This window comes from Ambystoma mexicanum, chromosome 1q (assembly GCF_040938575.1).
Source record: "Ambystoma mexicanum isolate Mex_15411 chromosome 1q, UKY_AmexF1_1, whole genome shotgun sequence".
Taxonomy (NCBI): Eukaryota; Metazoa; Chordata; class Amphibia; order Caudata; family Ambystomatidae; genus Ambystoma; species Ambystoma mexicanum.
Window position 1 is genome coordinate 525,058,616 of NC_090922.1, and position 24,369 is coordinate 525,082,984.

The 24,369-nt window shown below is 46.5% G+C and overlaps 1 protein-coding gene and 1 pseudogene across 3 annotated transcripts in view; one reads left to right on the plus strand and one right to left on the minus strand.

Annotated features, from left to right (window-relative positions):
- Positions 1-24,369, minus strand: part of GRIK5 (glutamate ionotropic receptor kainate type subunit 5) — a 1,788,232-nt gene that overhangs the window by 1,350,268 nt on the left and 413,595 nt on the right. The gene's annotated exons all lie outside the window — the stretch shown is intronic.
- On the plus strand, positions 23,161-23,279 carry LOC138564669 (5S ribosomal RNA; annotated as a pseudogene).

Consider the following 24,369-nt stretch of genomic DNA (forward strand, 5'->3'; position numbering starts at 1 on the left):
CAGCCGCTTGACAGCTTTTTTGTTGCCGGATCACGCATGAGCCCGAGGGAAGGGACGGGCACGGCCCCCAGCAGCAGCACCAGTTGGGTGCTAGTAGCCAAAGGAAGGGAATGACTGCTGCAGTTCAAGATGTGCCTGTTATTGCTCCTGCTGCGAGTGTGCCTGATGTACTAAGTACTGCCTCTATCGCTCCTATCAGTATGCCAAACGTCCCTGTGGTAGTATCCCACGTGCAACAAGGTGGCTACACGACTGTCACCGGGAGTGCCAGCCTCGAACAACCCATAGGACTTCCAGGCCTCCAAGGCATGGAACATATGCAGTCAAACCTTAGTCACTTTCAACCACACGCCTTTTCCCAGATGGATGACAGAAAAGGATCCGAGCCTCTACCTCGGCCACCACCTTCTTTTTCTGAACATAAACATTTCCTGAAACCTGCAGTTTCCTCACCTCCTGCGAGTCCACTCTCGGCAGAAGGGCTAACAGGGCTTCTACCGTTGTCTAAGGCATGTTACACCAGCCTGTCTCCCTCCTCAAAGACTTATAAGTGTCCACTCTCAGTGACCGAGCTTCCTGGACCTTCCAACTCTGCTTCAGGTCCTGCAAGTCCTTCATGCCTTTCTTCGAACCATGAGTCTCTTCCTCACCAGAAGCCTGCCTATGACTCTTCTAGACTGCAGCTTGATTCTATTCATTCCAGTCCATCTGCTTTTGCCCACAGGCCACCGTTTCCATCAGTGCCACCTCCAAAGACAAAGCGCTCCTATCATAGAAGGAAGATGTTTTGTGCAGGTGACGGTCGCCTGGAGACGGCCGTGGAATGGGGTATACTGTCACGACTCGCTCCCTTCGCTCCCTTTCCTGCCATTTGGGGGCATGTTTTGGGGTTTATTCCCTACTGGACATTTCCTCCGAACCAAATGCTACAGTGCTGTGATGAATTGGGAGCGCTAAAACCTTATTTTCCAAGTTACTTCCCTTCCGGATCCATTCCAGGTTTTTGGCAGCCAGCATGCTACTTTACTCAAATGACTATGCGTCCCAGAATGCCTGGCTCACTGCTTCACCTCCTCCCTTGCAGGACAAGGTTGGGTGGAGGATAGGCAACACCTGTGGCTGCAGGTGCAGCAGGCGGCACACCTGAGGGGTGTGCTCGTTAAGCAGCTTTAAAAGCCTCAGTTTACTTCAGTCCAGCGCTGGTCATCGTTGCAGTGTTCCTGTTGTGACTAGTCCCTTGTTCCTTGTTCCTAGCTTTTGCGCCTAGGTCCTAGTTCCTGTTTCTTGTTCCTCCGCCCTGGATTTCGGATTCATGTGCTAAATTGATTTCTGCTTTCTGGATTTCCCTTTCTGTCTTCCTCTGTCTGCAGGCAGCCTTTCTCTGTGCTTTACCCTTTGATGCAGCCCAATTAGCCTGTGTTTTCTATTTCTTTGATGCTGTCCTTTGCTACTGAAAAACTTGATGCATTAGTCTTTCCTTTTTTAGATTTAGTTTCCTGCCTTTTCTCCTTGGATGGGTGGGTAAGGTTTCCTTTTGTGATATCATTTTCCCTGCTCCTGATCCTTACTTCCTATTGGGATCCATGCCATGTTTTCCATTTCACTTCTGCATTTATTTCCCATTTGATTATTTAGGTGTGGGGTGCTGTAGTAACTAGTCCCTGTGTGAATGCATTTTGTTTTCCTCACTATCTCTTTAATCACAATTCCTACTTGCTCCTTGACTTAGGTCTTAGGTATTTAGTTATCCTCCATCCATTGCTGTTATAGCCTTCTGGGTCCTTGTTTGATCAACTGGGTTTGTGGGTTTACTGGCATTCAAGTGGTCTTTCCGGTTCTCGTGAGTACTGTTTCTAAGTTCCTTATTCAGTATCATCCAGAGTGTCAGCACACAGATCCTGTCCTTGCTTGCCCTCTACGTGTGCTTAGCGCTGCCAGAATCTGTAAGAGCATAGTGGGTAAGGAGTTTGCCGACTTTCCTTTCAGTCATAAGGAGGTTCTAAGTGCTTAACCCACATCCCTTTTCATATATAGGTATTTTTGTTTCACTCTATCTGCACTCCTGGGTTTTAGTATTATGAGTCGTGGTTCTTGTGTGCACGTTGTTTGATTCAAGGTTATTCACTGTGCGATTTTGTGCACATTTCCCTTGCCATATTCGCTGCCTTTGTACTCACCTGATTAATCCTGACACACTATGGTCATATTTTTGCCTGCTATGAATTCAACCAGATCTATATCCCCAGTTGCAATGTCCTCAAGTTCAACTACCTCATTAAAGATTTTCAATATTCTTAGCCTATTCAAATCATGTGCAAAGAATGGATCATCCCTGCATTTCATAATCAATTTATGACAGGAAGGACTCAGTTGTTGTTTCACACCATCATTATTTCCCGCCACTAAAGTCTGCGTTTCTTTCAGCAAGCGGTTTGACTTAGAGGTCATGTTTCTTGTTTGGGCATAACCTTCTTTCATACATATGAGTAGAATTTGCACTTCCTGTTCGTAAGACTTAGGGACAGTGTCTTGTATATTTCCACCAAAGTTTGTAGCCTGCCTTTGATCATGAAAGTCTATTGGTAGTGTTGGTAAAGTAGACTGAATGCTAAGATTAACTTCACAAGTTCCTATTCTGATGGCAATATATTCATCAACCGATTTCTTAATTTGATCTAAAGGCACGTTACAATCAGTATGTTTAGTGATTAGTTTATGAGGTCTATCAACAATGTGATCTTTTCTGTCAAAATATACCTTTATCGCTTTTTGCATCTCTTCCGAAGTAATAAACGCATTTGGCCTAGAATCCTGAGTGTGTTGATCTTTATTCTGATCTATATCGACTGCTGGAGAGTCCTGACAACAGACAGTTGATTACTTTTGGGAATCAGAATGTTCTTTGAGATTCAGTAGCTTATTTAAAGGCGAGTCATTTAAAGAGTGCTTTTGGGTGACTGAATTAAGAACAGTGTGCAACGCTAGTTGACTCAGAGACTCACCTTCTTGTATTTGTGGAACCATTTGAATATAATTTGTTTAATTGGGAAGGTCAGTGACCTTTGTAGTTTTTTGGGGTAATGGAATTATATTCAAATCTATTTCTTTTATTTTTTGTCTTGTGGAGCCAGTATTTAAAGCTTGGCTTGAATATGCCATTTTGGAGACCGCTGTAATCGCTTTGAAAAAAGAAGACAGCACATCTCTCGATGATTTGGGCTGAAGCATATTTTTAGTTTTTTTGATCGGTTTCTGCCATTTATAATTTTTTGCTTTCAGTTGCTTATTCTCAGTTAAAGTATGAGCTTTGGCCATTATACTTGAGCTCAACTCTTCCACTGGAGTCGATATCACTGAGATGTTAGAAGCATTTGGGCATGACTCATCTTGATTTTTTGTTGTTGTTTTGGATATCTCGTCTTCAACAACAATCGGTCGTATGATGTTTGTAAATGTGGATACTATTGAGTTTTGTACTTGTGCCGAGACCTGTTTTAGGTTCTCCACAGTATGAACCATAGGATTCTTGATAAATTTGCTCGACAATTTAGATGAAATCACACGCATCCATTCAACTATTGTATCTGACTGGCCAGATTGTTTGGTTACTTTTTCATTCAGAGTCTCAAACAAGTTGTGTTAATTGCTGACAAACTTAATTCTACTAGTGGTACTTGTGAAGGGGTGGACCCTTGTATACTTTGAATGTCTGTTTATGTCTTGGAGTGGGTAGTACATATAGTGAAAGATCAGCCTGTGAATTGGAAAAAGAGGACTCACTTTCTTGTTCCCGTGAGCACTCATTGCAAATTGATATAGGGGATTGGCATTGGCTGGCATAAAGCGAGATATTGCCTTTAGAATTATCACTATGGATTGTTTCGTTATGGCGAGTGGGTGAGCTTGCGTTTGCTGGTGCGTTAGCAGGTCCTCCATCTTCTAACGACTAAATAGTAGCATCAGATAATAATTGAGGCATTGGGTGACTAAACACCGAGCCCAGTCGCGGCCGCGAAAATGGTTACTTATGCATTGCCATTTGCGGCATGCACCGGGTGTCAGACAGAGGTAATGTTTGGCTACAGGATAGATCATTTTCACAAACAGGTGTGGCTTTGGAGTGCACACGTGGTGTCAGTACAATAGATTTATGTGAGGAGCACGTTTTTGTACCATAATTAGTCAATGTCATGTTTATGTTGGCTAGCATACAAATTTTCAGGGAATAACAATAGTTTGACATGCACTCACCCTGTAATATACCAAAGCGCTTTGCCTGGTAAATCTTTAGTCAGCAAAAAAAATAAAAAAAATAAAGACGCCCTTTTGCCAGCATGCCGGCACACCGGGCTAAGCGGGCAAAGCGGGCCAAGCGGTACTTTACAAGCGGTACTTAGCTTGCGAGTCCATGCGCATGGGTGCGCGGGAGTGGACAGGAAATAGAAAGTCCAATGAGTCCCGCCCCTCCAGGGGCGTGTCACAGGACTTTGAAAAAGTTCTGCAAAATTCTTCTCACAATCTCTCACAATCGCGGGAAGAAGGTCACAGTCGGGAAGCGGGCCAAGCGGTACTCTGCAAGTGGTACTTACCTTGCGAGTGCGCGCGTGCATGCGCGTGGCCGTGTACAGGAAATAGACAGTCCAATGGCTCCGGCCCCTCCAGGGGCGTTTAGCATGCAAGTGCACGCATCTTCATCTATGATCACCATACACACCGCATGCCCTGATTCTAAATCACTACTAGACAGGAGCAATTTCCTATTGATGAAGCCAGAAAAGCTGTGGGTCAAATCGCACTCTGGATCGCATCCACTTGCTTGTGGTCTTACCCGCGATTCGGGTCTGTCTCTGCACACAGCAGAGATGCAGTGCGTGCGGTGAAGACACAGGTACTCGGGATACGGGCTGGTTCCTGTGCCTTTTACTGCAAGCATGCAGGGAGTACTGAGTGATCTCCACCCCACAGACATGCATTACAGTGAAGACCTGCAAATGCGGCCACTCTAGCAAACATAGTGGACCCACCACTGCATATTCCTTCACATGCACTGCTCCAGGTTCCTGCTGGCACAAGAAAAGCAGGCACAGTCCATGTAAGTGAGCCATTCCGCAGCAATTGGCATTGCGATCTCCAGGCCCCTGTGCAGGGTTGGCACGCCGCTGGGGTTCAGAATGTGCAGCTGCAGGGCAAATGCACAGAAGCTCATCTAAATGATTGTGTGGGTGTGCGCGGAGACAGCCGTCAAGGACTCCAGCGCACAGTGGAGCAGAGCATTGATGTATCTCAGACACTGCTGAAGCCTTTACAGAGGACAAGGCCAGCCTAAGGGCAGGGCCACACAGGCGACCGCCCGGGGCACAACTTGCCCCCTTGCATGCCAGTTCAGGGGAGTCTGTCAAGGGCACCCCTGAGCGGGTGTTGTGGCAGAAGGCACGGCAGGCGCCCGATTCCACTGATTAACTCCCTGCTTTGGAGCGGGGAGTTAATAAAAATTGGGCCAGCCCCGCCCACCCCCCCTAGCATTGACCAGGATCACAGACGGGTGGTGGGATAGGGCACCAACTTTTTCTTTCACTGCCAGGGGCACTGCCACCACTAAGGCCGGCACTGACTGAAGAGTAAATAAACTGTTTAAAAAACGCACAACTAAATGCACATACACACAAACACAATCATGCTGTAAAAACGTAAAACACAAACTGTTGCACAGAGACTATTTCAGAAATACAATCTCACAGAGGAAACCCTGGCAAGACGCATATATACTCAAACCTACAGGCCCTGTCACACATAAGCACTTAGGTTATGCGACTGGGATATACAGAGCGCATCACTGCCATATACAAATACCCCATGACAGACCAATAATACACATATCCAAACGCACAAACACATCTATATATTGTGATGAACTCACAATCGCGACACACTCAAAATAATGAGAAAGTCTTACTCCAGAGCTGTGAGCAATGACACGCCGACCCAGGAGAGCACTGTGAAGGAATGCCCACAAGCGAGTGGAATGGAAATGACATGACTGCCTCCAAGGACAGGATACACAACAGCCACAACTAAACAAACTCTAGAATGGGTCCTCAAACACCTCGAGGAAAAATCAGGTCCTGTTCATTTGTCATTTTTAACACCGCCTAACACAGTCGACACCGTAGAACGCATGCTATTTATGCTACATAGCGTTCTGGGGGAATTACCTCACGCCTTATCAATTACATCAGGTGTGTTACACCTGCTGGATCAATTGCTTGAATTACTTCAGGGTGAATGACTTCACACGCCTTATGTGTGAGGGATGCATTATCTCACATTCTTTCTACCTGTAGCAGTAGTTGCTACACACTCCCTACGAAAGGAGGGTGACATTTCTCATTCTCTTTTATACCCACAGGGTGAATTACTTCTGAACAAGCCACCAGTGGGTCACATCACAATTCTTTCAACCACACGTGTCAATGGGAAAAGCTTGGTTCGAGTGACTCGTGCTGGTACTCAATGCATGCTCCGGATTAGGGATAAGGCTGATCTGTTCGTAGTCGAAAGGGGAGAGACGGCCACTTGGGAGGTGTCATATGGTGGCCATTAAGTGTGGGCCAGCTGGTGGTCTATGCTGCATCATACCTACGCAGTGAGTGGTGGGGAGTGGTCCTGATGAACAGTAGTACATCCCAGAATGAAAAGCCCATATCTTGAAGCTCACGTCTGCAGTTGCATCGATCAACCGTGGTGTTGTGTTTCTTCTGTGTTATCTGGTGGTCTGTGTTGTCTCCTTGGATGAGTTGTGGTGTAATACTACAAGGGTATAGAGAAACCTGATGTAGAATTTGAGGCTGGAGACAGACCAGTGAGCGTAGGGCCCTTTGGATAGCGTGCATGCAATGGATGGGGATGCAGAATAACTCTAACACCAAATAATCTAACCAACTCAGGAAGATGGTAAAGGTTGCTGTTTTAATATCAATTATCTAAAACAGGGAGTCACAACGGACATCAACGGACATTCGCTCAAGCTTTCGATTCATTTCACATAAACATCCCTTTATACAAAAAATACATCCGACGTGACGTCATACTATGTGACATATGAGAAAAACCTATGAGGGATTGTGATAGGGTCAAGTGGAACATCTAAGTATACTTTCTATAAGGGGTGGAATTGTGATAGGATATCTGCCGTCAGGTGGACAACTTATGCCTACCTCTAAAACGTGTCATCTTCAACAGTGTTAGGTGCACAGTATATCATTGGTCTATAAACTATATGGCCCTTCATTATACAGCCCTCTATAATTGGTTGGTATGCTTGTGCCATGTCTGGAACATTCGGTTCACTTAGCAGCACGTAAGCTCAGACCCAGGTGCCAGGAGGTGGACTTGACTTTACCTCCCCACCCAATTAGCCCATCATTTCTCATCACCCATGCCTACTGCCATGAAGATTGTCTTTGAACTTGCCCTTGCAAAGTATTCTTGTCTCCGGAAATATAATGGAGTGCCAGCACACACTATCACTGTTCTAGAACTCCAAGCTCAACTCTCTTTCCATCTTTGGCTCACATGACAGGAGACCACGATTTGGTCCATTTGCAGTATTTACATGTCTTAAATGAATACAATTTAGCAAGCTTGGTGTTCTTTCTTCGCACCTTGTCAAGGGTTGATTCTGCTTCTCACGTTTGCTTCCTTCAAGAATAGATAACGGACCTTGTCTGCTTCAGCTTTAGTATCAGGTCAGACAACCTCGCCTTTTCTATCCAGAATCTCAGCTAATTCTTGATGCAACACAGTTGTCAGCCTTTCCTTTCCATGGGTCTTGGCTTACTAAAATTCAGGATACCGACGTCCAGCTTCTATACAATGGTGGCTTTGCCTGCATTCTATTCACTACCTATAGCCAGCTTCTAAGATCACTTAGTCTACTTGAATTACAGCATCTGTACAGTTATTGAACGTCTTGCATTTTCTGCAGCGCCTCACAAACGTGCAGTCTTCCTTTCTGCGTGTCAAAGTTTATTTGATTCTTAACTTTGTCATCAGTTTCTGTGAGATCCATGTATTCTCTGCAGCCAGTATTCTCTTGTGATGTCACAAGCTCCTCTTTTTCTCATCTTCATATTCCTTCATGGAGTTCCTCCCTCAGATTGTCATCTCTTCGGAAATTGATTTAGTAAGGCATTCTCACTGGGTACCTTCTTTCGAATGCTCACCCTGGTATAGTTACAACTGCTGGTGTGAAGCATGGCATGATCTCAGGCTCACAACATATAGGAGGAAGGGGGCAGGATTTCCTCCATAGGCATGCAACTGCTCCTCTACACCAGCATTTTCCCAAGAATGATACATGTAAAAAGGCTGATCCGCCCTTGAAACCCATGTCATGTGGCAGGGTTCCACTCAAAAAGAACATTGGGAAGTGAGCATGGCCTGAAGGCCCTCAGACCAATCTTAACTCTGAACCAAGGGCATGTATCTCCCTAACATTCTGTGTACTAATTAAACTATAAAGCGGGCAAGTTACCCCCTTGCAAACCGGATGAGAGGAGACAAACAAATTCCTTATAAACCTCAGATGCCCCCAGGACCATAGACAAAACCAAGAAGCTGGGTGTAGGCTGCCTTAAATGCTAAGGGCATGTATGTTCATCCTGAATTCTGATACGGAATCATTGTAGACTCCGCCTACTGGATGACCCCAAAGCTCACCGCGAGCGCTGAGAGGTCCCCAACTTGGCCGAAACAAGTACTTATGGATTGTGTCCATGAAACCCTGAACATCTGGGGTGGGGACTGCCTGGACGAAGACATCGCTGGTTGAACTCACACAAATACCCCAGTGACTGGTAGGAACCTGTGTCTCCTGCACTGACTCCCAACACCTGCTCCATGCGCTACACAGCATCCAGGCCTGTGGCTGCTGAGTACAAGGAAGCAACACTCATTACTGTCCCACTCGCACCCCAGTTAACTCACCGCCACTCCAATAGAACGGACCTCTATGACATGTGTAAGGTCAAATTTCAGAACCTGCAGAATCATAGACTCCACCTTCACAGGTATGTTAATACACATGCCTGTCCCCATCCAAGCTCTACACCCAGAACTGCTGGACATTCAAGAAGAGGCCATCAGCACAAACATAAGAAGGAGCCATCTTGCCGTGTGTGGTTCCACATTGCTATTTCCAACCAACCATAGCATCCATTACCAGTGACACTGATAAGGGGCACCACAAGCTGAAACTGCAAGATTCTCATCTGAGGACGAGAGGAACCAGGGGGGAAAACAATTTCAAACTCATTTGCATTTTTATTTAACAAGAGAGTATATACCCCTCATGGGATCTGCTCCCGTAGGCTGTACATTAGATTCTCCTCTGCATGAGTGGCTCGTGCCCAGCTTCAAACAGAAATAATTATGTCATAATAAAAAGAGTAGAACAGAGTGCCATTGGGTCAGATGAAAGCTGAAGTATACCCATAGGCAGGGGAGGTTTAGTTAATTATTTTATTGATTTAAGAGATATATGTATTGAGGATATGAATGATGCTGCTCTCTCTTTCACTGACAACCACCGCACTCTCATCTCGTCCCACCACATTCCAGTTCTGGAATCCCATGATGCTGCCCTGCTGCATCATACTACACATCCTCCTTCTTTCACAAGCTCCACTTAATCAGAAAAGTCCTTCAGATATTCTGGTCTCTCATAACTCCTTCCAAACCTGGAAATAGCCGACGCCCGAGTCATCTTCATCTTCGGAATATCTGGTACATCTGACAAGGAAACATAACTGCCATCTTTCATTACTCCTTTCTCATCTCTCACACTGTCAACATCAGACATCACCATGACTCTACTATTATTCCACACCCTACCATCCTTCGTCCTTAGAGCATGCTTGAACACTTCTATGACCTCCATGGGTTTGAACCACTTGCTACCATCCACTCTCAGCACCTGCGGCAAATTGATCCTCACAAAACCCCCAACCAGGGGAACTTTGACCGCTCTGGACCTTACACTGTCTCAACATTGTATTGCTAAAATGTCTCTTCTTGATATTATCTCCCACATCACTCAGTACTACATACGTGCTCAACACTTCACTCATCCAACCAGGAAGCAACTTGGTATTTTCCCTTCTCCCCCTGCTCAGTTCAAACGGAGGCACATCCGTCGTACAATGCGGCGTTAATTTATGCACCACCACAGTCATCTTCGCCACTTCTTTCCAGTCCTTACCATTAGATCAAGCCCACCTGATCACCTCTTTTAAAACCCTATTATATCTTTCTACAACGCCATTGGTCTCTGGGCAGTATATCGCACTGGTTTTGTGAATAATTGATTTTTTTATTAAATATTCTCCCATCTCTCTCGACTTAAATTGAGACCCATTATCTGTCCAAATCTATTCCAGATAACCTTCCCTACCACACACTTCTTCCAAAAACTCAATGACACCTCTTGTTGACACATGCGTCATAACTTTCACTTCAGCCCATCTCGTTGACATATCAACAATCACTAAGCAATACGACTGTTGCCCATTGCTCCATACAGGACCTAAAATGTCCATCTCCAACCTTTTCCAAGGTCTATCAGGCACATCCACCAAAACCATCAGATACTTCTCTCCCATGCACCCTTTATAACAGTTACAGCAATGGATACAGTTTATGACATGTCTTTCGATTTGGAGATCACACCCTGCCCACCAATAAGTTGTCCTTAGCCTGTTCTTCATCTTGGTAATGCCTTGGTAGCCTTCATGACCTAGTTGGATTATCTTATCCCTGATTCCTTCCAGAGGGATCAGTCTGTCACCTCTCAATAAGTAGCCACCTTGCACAGAAAGTTTATTTCTCACGCTCCACAAACCTTCAGCTCCTACTTCACAGATTTTCTCCGCAGCTACCACCTTCTTATCCAGGTTCTGCTTCATGAACATCATCTTGGAATCTCTTTGCATTTCATCTGAACATTCTTGCTTGGATACAGCAGATTCCTCAATCTCACAAATCATCTCTTGTGGCTCTTCTCCCTCATTTTCTTCCTCCTCACAATTGGCTAGTCTTGACAAACAACCAGCTGCATAATTCCTCAATCCAGGAATATATGATATCTCAAAATTAAATTCCTGCATCCTGGAGACCCATCTTCTAATTCTTCCTGAAACTTTATCTAACCCGTTTGTGGAGAACACGTCTACCAACAGCTTATGATCTGTATGCAGGTCAAACTTCTTTCCCCAGATGAAACTTCTGAACTTGTTTACTGCCCATGTAATAGCTAGAGCCTCTTTCTCAATTGTCGCATATGCCTTCTCAGCACTCTTGAACAGGCGAGAAGCAAATGCTATGACTTGTTCCTTGCCATCATGCACTTGACTCATCACAGCTCCCAAGCACACATTGCTGGCATCTGTTGTAATTACAGTGCGTCTTCCACGAACATAACATTTTAATGCTGGAGTAGATTTCAGTGCATTCTTGATTTACATAAATTCTTCCTCACATTTTTCATTGCATTCAAATGTTTTGTTCATTTTCATTAGTTCTCTCAACATCACTGTGTGATCTGAAAAGTTCCTTACAAATTTAGCGTAATACTCCGCCATTCCTAGAAAGGTTCCAAGCTGTTCTTGGGAATTAGGAACAGCCATGTCATCGATTGCAGATGTCAGTTCTCTTCTTGGCATGACACCATCCTTAGATATGACGTGGCCAAGATATTCAATCTCACTCCTGTTGATCTTAGATTTCTCTTTGCTGATCGTCATTCCTGCCTTACCCAGTTTTGTAATCACCATATCCAGCATCATGTTGTGTTCCGACGGATGGAGCAGAGATGAAAGGAGGCAAGATGGGAGGAGTTCGAGTCCTTGTTACGCTGTTGATTATCCGGGTTCTCAGCGTCTGGAAGTCAAGGTGTAAGTAGGTTCACAATTAGTAAGTTGAGCTCTACGCTTCCCCCGTTCCGAGCTACCCAATAGGCTTGCCTACTTTGTTGGATTGTACAGCACTTGTAGTGACACGCGTAATTAAAAAAAACAAGGAGAGTATTCTGTCCATTTCACAGGCAGTTAGCCATCTTGCACTGGGAATAAGTCTATAGTCAAAGGAGCATGCGCTCCATTTTGGATTAAGAAAAGTAAAAGGTAACACGCTCTTACGGTGACAGAGCAAGAATCGGTTTCAGCGTAAGTGACAGAAAGGCGTCATGTAAGAGGAACCATATGGAGGAGTTGGACTCTTCTCTATCTCTTCCTCCTCAAACTCCAGATACAGGAGGAATACAAATATAAATCCTGTTGGTCTGGTAAGGATTTAAGAAGGTTCTTGAGAAAAGAGCTAAGAGAGGAATCTGGGTATAAGAAGAAAAGACGCGGCCGAGATTCCCCTTCTTCCTCTAGCACATCCGCCATCCCCTCTACCACATATGATCCTCAAGAGGAAAATGACACGGAGGATAAGGGAACATATGTGGGGAAGGAATCCTCTTCTAAAGTGGTAGCCCAGGTCGCAGACTTCATGGGTTTTCAATGGGATGCTGGCTCATGTGCGCTGACGAAGGGAACGCGTCCTCCTCCGAAGCAGTTCAAATGATCCACAGAACAGCCCTTCCTTTACTACCAGAGATAAAGCAGGACACTGTGAGTGAATTAGCAGAACCTGAAGCGATCAATGTTCCCAGGATCAAGACTAAGACATATCCCGTACAGGGTGACGAGTCCTCATTGCCACAGGCTCTTCACATTGATTTGATCCTTCCAAGCCCAAGGGGAAGATCGCTGGTGGCCCCAGAAGGGCCGGCTGTTAAGGATGCAGTAGAAAATAAGGCAGACTCCACTTAAAATCAGGCATATGCAGGCGCCCACTTGTCCCTTCGGATGTGATTATGCTTCATATACAGCTGAGAAATAGCATTGGCAGGTTTATCACAGCTGGCAAAGGCAATAGAGCAAAGTACTGGCTGTCCCCCAAAGAGTTGAATTTACAGTCTCAGGTGGAACTGTTATCGGATCTGGTTTATGACACAGTTAGCCATCAGCCCTAACCATGCGCGCAGTGGTGGCAAGTAGACGTCACCTGCACGTACGTGACTGACATACAGACAACCACCAGAAAACAGAGGCCTTGAAGAGTCTCTTTGAAGGGTGTGTGCTATTTGGAGATTCACTTGAGGGCACAGTCAATAGAGTCTTCAAGGTGGGCACACATGGTCACTAGTTAAGGAAATATGCAGCATGGTACATCAGCCAGGACCACAGGAGAACATTGTGCTGGTTCAACTGATCAGATAAGGGAACTGGATCATGGCATCATAGATTCAGTTTAAAAGGTGCCTCTCCTGCAAGGAAAACAGGGTTCTCAACCTCCTGGCCAGACACCCTGATTCCAGGCCTCTGAGGGCACGGCTCCGATGGGTTTCAAGAGAATGAAGAGATGTATCCTCAGACAGATGGGTGAACAGCATTGTACATTTTGGGGATAGAATAGATTTGGCAGTTAAGCAGACCCCTTCAGGACTCATGGAAACTTCTCTTCCTAGGGGTAGGATGAAAAGACTAGCCATAATATCAGGATTCCAAAGGTTGTGATAAAAAAAGTTCATAGGAGGGATACAGAGGCAACAAAGGGGTCTGGGGTGCTACTCCATTATTTTTCTTCCACCGAAAACGAATGGGAAATGTTGCTTTGTTCTGAATTTGAAGAATCAGAATCATGTTGTTGCTGTGAGGAAGTTTGAGATGGAGACATTACAAAATAAAACCCCCATGATCCGAGAGACTGATTTCCTAGCATGAATAGGTCTGTAGGATGCATGTTTCCATGTGCCCATCCGCAAACACCACCAGAGGTTCGTGAAGTTTGCAGTGCTGTGTCGTCATTGGCAGGTCAGAGCACCGGCATTTGGGCCTGCAACGGCTCCTCGTGGGTTCACCAAGGTGTTGAGCCTGGTGATGGTGATGCTTCATAAAGAGGGGAATCACATATTCGCAAGCCTGGTTGATCAGAGCCACGATGGAGACGCAGCTGACAGAACACATGGAGACAACAGGCAGACTTCTCGATCCCTTGGCCTTCTAATAAACCAACAAAAGCCGCAATGGGACCTGTGCCAGGACTTGCAATTCACCAGAGTCTGGTTCTCGACTGGAGGGAATTAGGTGCTTCCTCCAGAGGACAAGGCGAGAAGGATTCAGGGTCTCCTAGAAGCCGTAGGTCAATGAGATCAGGACGGTCAGGAAACTGTTACAGTTGCACGGCCATATGGCATCCTCTCTGTATGTGGATCCAGGGTTTAGACTCCATATGGCTTTCTTAATGATTCCTCTGCTACAGCATAGGAATCCACAATTCCAGGCTTACAAAACACAAGCTCCAGGCACACAGGGCGCCAGGAATTCCGTCAATGGTTCTTCAAACAGCAGGAATCTCTTCAAGGCACTTCCCCTCTCCTCCCTCTCAGAGGTCATTCTTACTACAGACGCCAGTGCCCTGGGCTGGAGCGCAATGACTGTGGGGCGACTGTGGGGGAGGATTGGTGGCAGGAGCATTGGAAACAGAAGCAAATGAACAGATCCTCCAATTGGAGGGAAATGGCAGAAATGTACAGAGCACTGAAATCAACTGTTGCAGAGATCAAGGGTTGTTCTGTCGTAGAGAGAACAGGCAATACTCTGGCAGTGGCTTCTGTCTACAGACTAGGGGAACAGAATCCCTGTCATTCGGCATCAGAATTTTGGTTATGGGTGGAAGCCAATCTTCTATCCGTCAAAGCTATTCATAGCAAAGGTGTGGGCAATGTTGAAGGAGATTTTCTGAGGAGGGTGTTTCTGTCCTCAGTAAGAATCAGCGAGGACAGTTTTTCAGGAGGTTTTCAGGAGGCTGAATGCACCACTCCGGGGCCTGTTTGCATCCCCTCAGAATGCACAGGTTCCTCTCTAGATGCTAGACGGGGCAGGCATGGTGGCGGATGTGATGTTGGTCCAGTGGCTCAGAGGTTTGCCAAAACTGCTAATCCAGAGGAGTGACTCAGGGTCAGAGGTTCTCACGGTGGCTCCCCGATGGCAGAGGAGAGGTTGGTATCCACTGCTTCTGGAATTTCGCATGGCTCTGGTCTTCACGCTACCCAGTCATCCACAGACGACCAGGTACATTTCTCGGGAATGCAGCACAAAGATCTCCCCGTGGGGGGGTCTGGAGATTGAGAGGCAGAGTTGGCAAAAGCACGGTTTAAGCCAGACTCCCGTAAAAACAGCCCATGATGCAACAAGGTCTTCTATACACAGAGTGTATGACAAGCATTGGAAGAACTTTTCTGTCTGGTGTTATGCTAAGTACTTCCATCATCTAGAATGATGTTATCATGCGATACTACAGTTCTTGGAGGTGGGGATGGAACTGGGGTTTGTAGTTCCCTCTCGGGGATCCGAGTGGGCAGCGATCAGGCCATTCAGGGAGCATTGGGGTCATTTAGAGGGGGGAGATCTGGTATAAATGCTTTTGTATGGTTTCTCCCAGTCCAGACCAGTGGCACCAGAGAGATCTCTGGAATGGGATCTTCCATTGGTATTGAAACCTCTGGAGGAGCCACCCTTTGAAGCTCTGGATGAGGTCAGCTTGAAATTCCTTTCAATTAAAGTATTATTTCCTGTAGCGCTGACCTTGGCCAGAAGATTGGGCTACGTAAGGGCATTCCTGAGCAGACCCCATTACCTACACGTCTTTCCATGTTCTTTAGAGCTCAGATGCGAGGCAGGATGTTTGCCTAAGGTACTGTCGGAGTCCCACCAGTGGCAGGGAGTGGCCCTCCCCGTTCTCTTTGCAAGATCCAGCACCTCAGTAGGAAGAGCTTTGACATATGTTGGATGTCAAGACACCTGTATTGAAGTACTTACACAGCTGTATTGAAGTACTTACACAGTTCTCTGCATTTTGAGAAATTGGAAAGCCTGTTTGTTACCTTTGGTGGTATTAGTCCGGGGAGGAAAGCATCACACCCAACTCGCAGTAGCTGAATTAGGTGGGTGGCCCACAGTGGCAAATGGAAATTCCTGATTGAATAGTACACAAGGAGGAGATTTCTGATAAAATGTGATGCAAATTGTGCAATTTAAAGAATATTTATTCAGCAACAATGGTCAAAACGGCTAGCCGCACAGTGAGGTAAATCATCAAACTGACCCACATTGGCCAGAAAAGTGGCCCACTTGGAGCAAAGAAACTGGCCCACACTAGCATTTTGCATTTCTGTTTCGGGCATTGCCCTATTGCCCTATAGGCCAGTCTGAGCCTGCACATCAGTGGCGCAGGAGACCACTGCATAACGGCTTCTGGCAGTTATTCAGGGCAGGTCTGCAGGGCCCAAGTTCAGCATCTTACGCAGAAACACAAGAAGTGGCAATACAACATATCTGTTGTTACCTGGGCAGACCCCAACGCATAGGTGAGACAGTATAGACTGGACGTTCGGCGTCATAACCCCATGCCCTTTGGCAGAAGGGCTTTGAGTGCTTGCGGTAGGGTTTGAATTGTTTAATAAATAAGCAGTGGAGTGTGATGCCTGCATATATAAGAGATCTCTGTGGCAGAGGCAGAGCCAGCCAGAACATTTTGGGGGGGCTGGATGGCAGTTTTTAGAGAGGAGGCGCAAGTTGCGTCGACAGGAGGGAGATGCCTGCTTATGTATAGCTTCCCTTTCTTTGTTTGCAGTATGCGCCCAATTTTAGGGTGTAAAACACAGATATGCCACTTATCTGCAGGGCTGAAAACAGTAGTGAGTGGGGCCATTACACCTATTTCGCGGTTAATCCTCACCTGGAGCCCAAGATGCTGAATAGATATTGTGCCTTCCTTTGCCATTAGGTGCACCTGTCACCTCAATTCACCAGAGGCGTAGCCTGGATTGTGTAACAAGTGGGGCCTGAAGATAATGTAGTAGGGCTCACCCTAAGAGGAGCCAGAGGAGAGAACTGGGCTTCTTCTGCCCCCGGCCAAATCTGTAGGAGCAACTGAGCATAGCGAGGGAGAGCAAACCAACCAAGGTGGGTTCGGAGGGGGCCCCACCACAAGAAAAATGTTTAAATAAGGGGTTAAAACGTTGGTTTCACAGCAAACTTTCTGTGATACATTAGATAAAAAGTCACACAGTTTACAATCAGTTGTGTAGGATAAGACATAAAAAAGTAAATTAAATGGCAAGTCATCAGCAATGCACAGGACATTTTCAAACAAATGTCCATAATGCCTTTCTCCACTGTATGCCAGTAGTCATAGAGTGTATGCTAGTGTAAACACGTTTTTCATACCGTTTGTGCCCAAACACGTCCCTTCTGTTGCATCTATATATGCCAGTAATTATAATTGTTCATTTATGACGCGCTTAACACCTGAGATCAGTTTCTAAGCACGAGACCACGATTCAAACCTGTGTTGCTATGCGTTGTCTTGCTTCCAAGACAAACGCGCTGCCACTGAGCTATCCTCCCAGAGTATACCCAAATAAACAAATACTCATGATGCTTTGACCATGATGGCAGTAATTATACTGTAACTAAATGTTCATGCTGGCTCACCTAATATATATTCCGTATCCCATGTAAGAACATGTTACTGTTGGCTTTGCCTTAATGCCTGTTAAAAAAAAAGCCAGGCCACAGCAAGAAAACGTGTCCTCGCTGGCGAGCTGGTATGATAGCTCAGCGGGTTGAGTCCTCACTGCTACAATATGATTGTGATCTGCAGGTCACAGGTTCAAATGCTGGCAAGGCCAACTCCAAATGTTATCCTTCTGAGGTTGGTAAATGAGTACAGACTTTGGTTGGGTGATCATTTTAAATAAATATGTTCTCTGTACAGTGCTTTTGCAAAAGCAATATTAAAATAACACATCATTATCATTACACAAATCCCCTATAAAAGAACACTTCTCGTGTTGCATTTAAAATCTGCAAGGTGATGGCCAATCCTGCGGCAGTCTCTACCTCGATTGTCCTCTCCCAGACCCTGTGCATGGCCCTGGCTTCTCATTTCATCTATAAAACTCAGGACATCCTGTCCTCTCTCACTTCCTCTCCTCCTCCTCCCTCTACTCCCCCCTCTTCATCTGGCCCTCCTGTGGCCACCCCTCTCCCCTACTTCTTTGCCTTTCCCCTGTTCTCTCCCGACAAGGTTTCTAGACAAGTCCGATCTATGAAAGTCTCATCAAAACAGTCCTCTCCTGACTTCTGCACCCACTCCTTTGCCACGGGAGTCTTTCCTCCCCCCCTAAAGCACTCCCTTGTGCACCCTCTTCTTAAGAAACCCTCAGCTGACCCCTCCTGCGCAGCTAACTACTGCCCCATCTCCATCACTCCTTTCCTGGGCAAACTCCTGGAAAAGCTGGTCATCTCCCAGCTTAATCTTCATACTGAATTGGTTGGTTGACTCCATGGCTATCCGTCTGGCTTCAGAGCTGAAACTGCTCTCCTGAACATCCATGAAGACCTGCTCTCAAACTTTGACTCCAATACCACATGTCCTCATCTTACTTCATATCTCTTCTGCTTTTGAAATGGTCAACCATGCCATCCTTCTCAACCGTCTCTGTAATAACCAGGGTATCACCGATCAGGCCCTGACCTGGTTGACGTTTTTCCTCTCCAATCGTCCCTCCCAGGTCCAACTTGGGTCCTTCCTCTCCTCTATCTCTATCTCTACCTGTGGTGTTCCCCCGGGTTCGGGCCTCTCTCTGTGGCTTTTCAACCAATACCTGTCCCACTGCATTGCCACTCTCTGCCCCAACTTTCAGTGCTATGAGGGTGACACTCAGCTCATTTTCAGGCTCCCTTCAGCCACCTCTTCTCCTTCTCTCATCTAGGACTGCCTTTCCGCTATTCAGGAGTGGTGTGCCGCCAATCATCTTTGCCTTAATGCCAGTAAGACTGAGATTCTCCTCATTGGCACACCTGCTCCCTCCTTTCCTATCCCTCTCTGGCCAGCCTCTCTGGGCCCTCTTTTATCCCCCACTGTTGAGGCTAAAAACCTAGGGGCCATCTTCGACTCCACACTCTCCTTCTCCCCTCACATCTCTGATGTCTCTAAGAAGAAGTCACACTATCAGCTGCACCTCCTCAGAGGTATTCTTCCTTTCCTCTGCTTCCCCCAGAAGCTTACTGTCTCCAGAGATCTGGTTCTCTCTAGGCTGGACTACTGCAACAGCCTCTTTCTGCCTGATCTTACTCTCTGCCCTCTGCAACTTATCCAGAACAGGACTGCGAGACTTGTCCTTGGCCTCCAGCCCCGGGATCGTATCTCTCCAGGACTGAAATCGCTGCACTGGCTCCCAGTGGTTGCAAGGATTAAGTTCAAAACTCTCTGCATTGTCCACAAGGCCTTCTGGGGCCTGGGGCCTCAATACCTTCAATTCTCTGTTTGTAAATATCTTCCTTCTCAAGCTCTTCGCTCATCCGCCCCAACTCCCTCAGGGTTAGTCGGTTCTACAATGAACGAGTTGGTGGTAGATCTCTTTCTTCGCTGGGGCCTCCCTCTGGAACAGCCTCTCTGCCTCCCTGAAACTTGAGGAGAACCATCTCTGGTTCCGGAAGCACCTAAAGACCTCCCTCTTTGCTTCTACTTTCTCTCCTCCTCTCCCCTGCTGAACTCCTGACAGAAACTGCACTGGTCACCTGGCTACCCTCTGGGCTCGGGCACATGTCCCCTCCCCCACCAGCTGCACACCTGCACCTCCTCCTAGGCAACCTCTGCACTTGGGGGCTGTTTCTTTATCCCTACAATCCCCACCAGCTCTTGCCACTTGATGCCGGCACTTACCCCTGCACTTGCCACTAGCTGGCCGCACTTTTGCCTATTATTATTTTTATTTATTTATTTATTACTGTTGAGCCTACGTACTGCACTGCCCTCTCTCTTCCCCCCGCACTTGCCCTTCCCCCCTCCCCCTGTACTTGTGCAATCTCAATGTCATCTGTCCTAGTAAGATTGTTGTCTCTGTCTTCCCTCTGTTCCCCCGTCCCTTGCCTCGTCGCGCCTTGAAACACTTGTGGATAGGCGCCTTATAAATGATATCATATCATATCATTTGCCCCTTAACGCCTGTAAAAAAATGCCATGCAACAGTAAGAAAACAGTGCCTATGTAAGAATACTTATCATGTTGACTTTGACCTTAACACCAATGCCATGCCACACAGTAAGGAAACATGCCCTCCCCATGTAAGAACACCCACGAAGCTGGCTTTATCCTTAAAGCAAGAGCAAAGTTCAATGCCACAGTAGGACTCAGACAGTACCATTGCAGCAACCCTCCCCCACGTCAATCCCTCCTTTTTCCCTCTGCACGTTTGCTGAAGCCGCAGTCGCGATAACGACTATATTCTGACCTCGGAGAGCGCTTTATTGACCTACTTTTAAAGTATAAAAGTATGTTTAAAAGTAAGCAAATACACCACTCTCCGAGGTAGGAAATGTGGCAGCTTCTTACTGTCTGAGTCCGGGCAGGGCTGCACAGCAGATTGATGACTGCTGTCTCAAAGTGGGAGGGCTTCAGCCTTTCCAAGCTCAAGCCTGGCGCTGCCCATGCTCTGCGGGTTGATTTTTAGGGTCATGGAATCATCGAGGGCCGACAAAGGTGTTGGTATAACTCACAAGTAGGTACTAGGACGAGGAAGAGGGAGGTGGAGGAAATGAGGGGATTACTGAGGGTAATCGTCATTACTCCTAGACCTACTCTTCCTTGTCACAGTACTTGGTTCACGCCCTCCCCGAGACTCTGGATGCACCCCTGGAATGCTTGGTACATATCACTGATTCACCATGAGCAGAGGAGGAGTTTATACCCACGAGGCAGGAAGGGGTGGGGCTTACAAGAAACTAAGAAAAGGTTCCAGATATGGAGGCTGGTGCTTCACATGCAAGTACTTTGACCTGGGCGAGTAGTAGTCGAATTAATGAAGATTAACGGTAAGTAATACGCACATAATGTTTTAATTGAGCTTAGAACACAACAAATGTAGCACCCAGGAATTTGTTCCAGGTCGTAATAGCCTTAAAAACACTGAAGACCCTGTTAAAGGCCATAATTTGGCCTTTTAGAGAAAGCCCTATCTGTCTATAAGGCTTAAATATAGCACCCAATTAGTGATCTGCCTGTCACGTGGTCTTTGTCTGGTACTACAGGAGAACCCACGGAAAAAGAAAGAAAGAAGATACCGGGGACCATTGAGTGGCCATTTTCAGAAATCTTTACTGGCGACTCCAGTGGATAGGGCACTGCCTGTGTTTTCTGCATGCATGACCAGCACAGATCGCACACCACCACGGGGGGGGGGGCAGGGTGGTGCGGGGGAGCGTGAGGGGGGGGCGGTCGGGGACTGGCCTACAGGGCACTCTGGAGATTTCCCGGGAAGCCTCTGTGCCCTGGACCTCATTTGTTTTTTATTTCCAAATTTCCAAATAGGCAATGGGTTGGGCTTGCGGAAAATGTGTAATATGGGGCCACTTTCTAAATTATTTCCAAGGCCTCTTTTGGTTCCCAGTCCACCCCTGCCACCACCCCTTCTCCCCATGCCGCGTGCCTGCTAACACAGGTTTGCCTAATTAGGCGCAATTCTCCTAATAGCCGAGATGAAGGTACATTGCTCACCTTGTCCTCTCCCATTAACATCAACCCACAGCTGACCAGGCACGCGCACACTGCCGCCTCTGCGGAAGCCGGGGGTCGCAGCTCGAGGAGAGAGTGGCAGAGTGAAGAGGGGGCGGGCGGTCACTGCACGAGAACAGCACTGCAGCAGATGCAGTGTGCGGGCCACAAGACCACGCCAGTCCAGGCATCACAAGTCAGACAACATTCGCGAGAAATCCCACCAGAGTGCCGTTAACAGCGTCATGGATAGAATCCTGTAAAACGCCGTAATCTCAACGAAATGGATGGTTACAGAAGAACGAATGGAAGTAGAGTTCATATCTTTTTGCCCTGCCCCAAAACATCTTTCCTCTTTTAGAGAATGTGTTGTGTGATAAGTGCAAAACACGTGCATTGGCCAGAAGCCAAAGGTACCACAATTAGAAATCACCAGCGACAGCAACAAGGTTATTATGGCATAATAATGCCCCAGTACATCAACCAATAGATGCGAGGGTTTACAAACACAGGATCGTGTACATGACATTACTTAAAAGGCCCATCCACGGATGCTCATAATTGCAGCAGCACCTGCAGACTTTGCCACAGGCCTCCGACATGTGCAACCTATCCATGTGTTTACCATTCAGAGGTCATCCAGGTCCCCCCCTGATACCGGGGCCATGCAAAGCAGGCTCGCGGACTCCTCGCATGGTCAGACGATGCCCCTCAATCATTCATCAGTGTTTGCCAGGGGCAATAGTGAATCATGATAAGAAATGATGGCACACCCCCATAGAAATCAACAGCTTCAAGCCCCATCCAGTAGGACAACCCGAGTGCCTGTATCCATTTGCTGGCCCCTGCAACAAGGGAAGGCAGGCTGTATATTAGATTGTCCCTAGCCATTGTCTGCCATGGCACATAATGCGCGCCCCTGTCCCTTTCTGTAGTAGTGGCACTACTCAAGTCTTTAGGACCTATCCTGCCTCCCGGTGTGGTCGCTTGAGTTATCCCCATTTTCACCTTACCTACAACGTACGGCCTGGGCGCTGATATAATTAGGACTGAGGCACTAAGAGTACAACCTATATTCAAATTCAGCAGCAGGTGTCTGCAGCATTTGGCTCTCCAGATGTTTTATACTACAGCTCCCATAAATCCTTACCAGTATAGTCAATGTTTAGGGATCATGGGTGAACTAGTCTAACACATATGGGGAGCTTCAGGTTGCAGACCCCTGTGGGTCTTGACCAGTATTTCCTAGTTCTAAGATAAAGTGGGAAGATAAAAGGGAGGTATATTTCATCTTTTATTTTTCTAAAAGGCAGGGAATTCAGGCCAAAGCTAATAGGCGATTCTGCGGTTTAAGATGTCATAGATAATATACCCCACTATAGCCTGGGGAACATTCTAGCAGCAACAACATATAGGCACACTGGATGAGTGACAGCACAGCAAAACTCCCCACCAGCAGCAAAAAAGTGGCCCTCTGCCGAAAGAAGCAGTCCCCCACCAGATAAGCATACCACACTGACTCTGCATGATCTCGTCTGATCTCAGAAGCTAAGCAGTGTAGGGCCTGGTTAGTACCTGAATGGGTGACCGCCTGGGAATACCAGGTGCTGTAGGCTGAAGCTATCTTGGAACAGAGCTGGGTTAAAAACAAAGCTTGGGGATTCCAAATTCATTGAATATAAATCTGACTTTGATGTTTTTCTCTTTCAGGAGACCTGGGAACTTACACTTACACAACTATCAAATTTCCATGGGTATCATGTTCCGGCTACTCAGGTTAAACAAGGGAGAAATAGTGGAGATCTTGCTACATATGTCGAAGCTTGTCCAGGCATTAAATGTAGATCAGAATCTTTCTACAATACAGTGTTGGGAGGATAGCTCAGCGGCAACGTGCTCGCCTTAGAAGCAAAACAGGTTTGATTCCTGGGTCTGCGCTTAAAAAAACAGTGAGTATGAAGCACATTATAAATAACCTATCATAGTGTTAAGGGGCAATATTTTTGTCAAGGGTATTGATTGAGTGCTATCTGTTATTATCTTTATAATGCCTCGCAGCCTAGGCCTTTGAGCACTGACATGGCCTCCCTGCTGAATTGTTTGGAAAGCCCAAGTACTGGCTATCTTGCAGAATGTTTTATGAACCCTTTTGTAATTGTGGGGGACGATTTCAATGTAAGCCTTGGTGACTCTCTGTCAGCATTGGATATAACCAAAGAAGTAGATACTACAGTGAATATGCCACAGCCGACCATGATTAACGGGTCATCAAATAGAGCAGTAGCTATGCTTTTGGCACCTTAGCCGATCATGGCCTGCGATTGGTAAATGGAAGACTACAAGCAGATAGGCCGGGGCGTTATACTTTTAGCACCTCTAGGTGCAATTCAACAATTGATTATTTTGTAGTGTACGTGTTCGATTGGCAGTTCTTGCAGGATCTAAAAATAGAGCGATGCCCTGAGAGGGACCATGATCCTGTGATATTGTCAATCTCTTATGGCGATAATACTAATACTTATATTGCTCAGAAAGATCATGGCCATGAAATGCCTATTAGCAGACGGCCCTTAAAATGGGCAGCAACGGACAGAGAAGCCTACTCCTACAATGTAATAGCTGCATGCCTTTCTTCTATCGAGATTTGCTGCACTGGTCATAAGACAGAGCTAGCATATCTACAAATATATAGTAGTATTATTAATA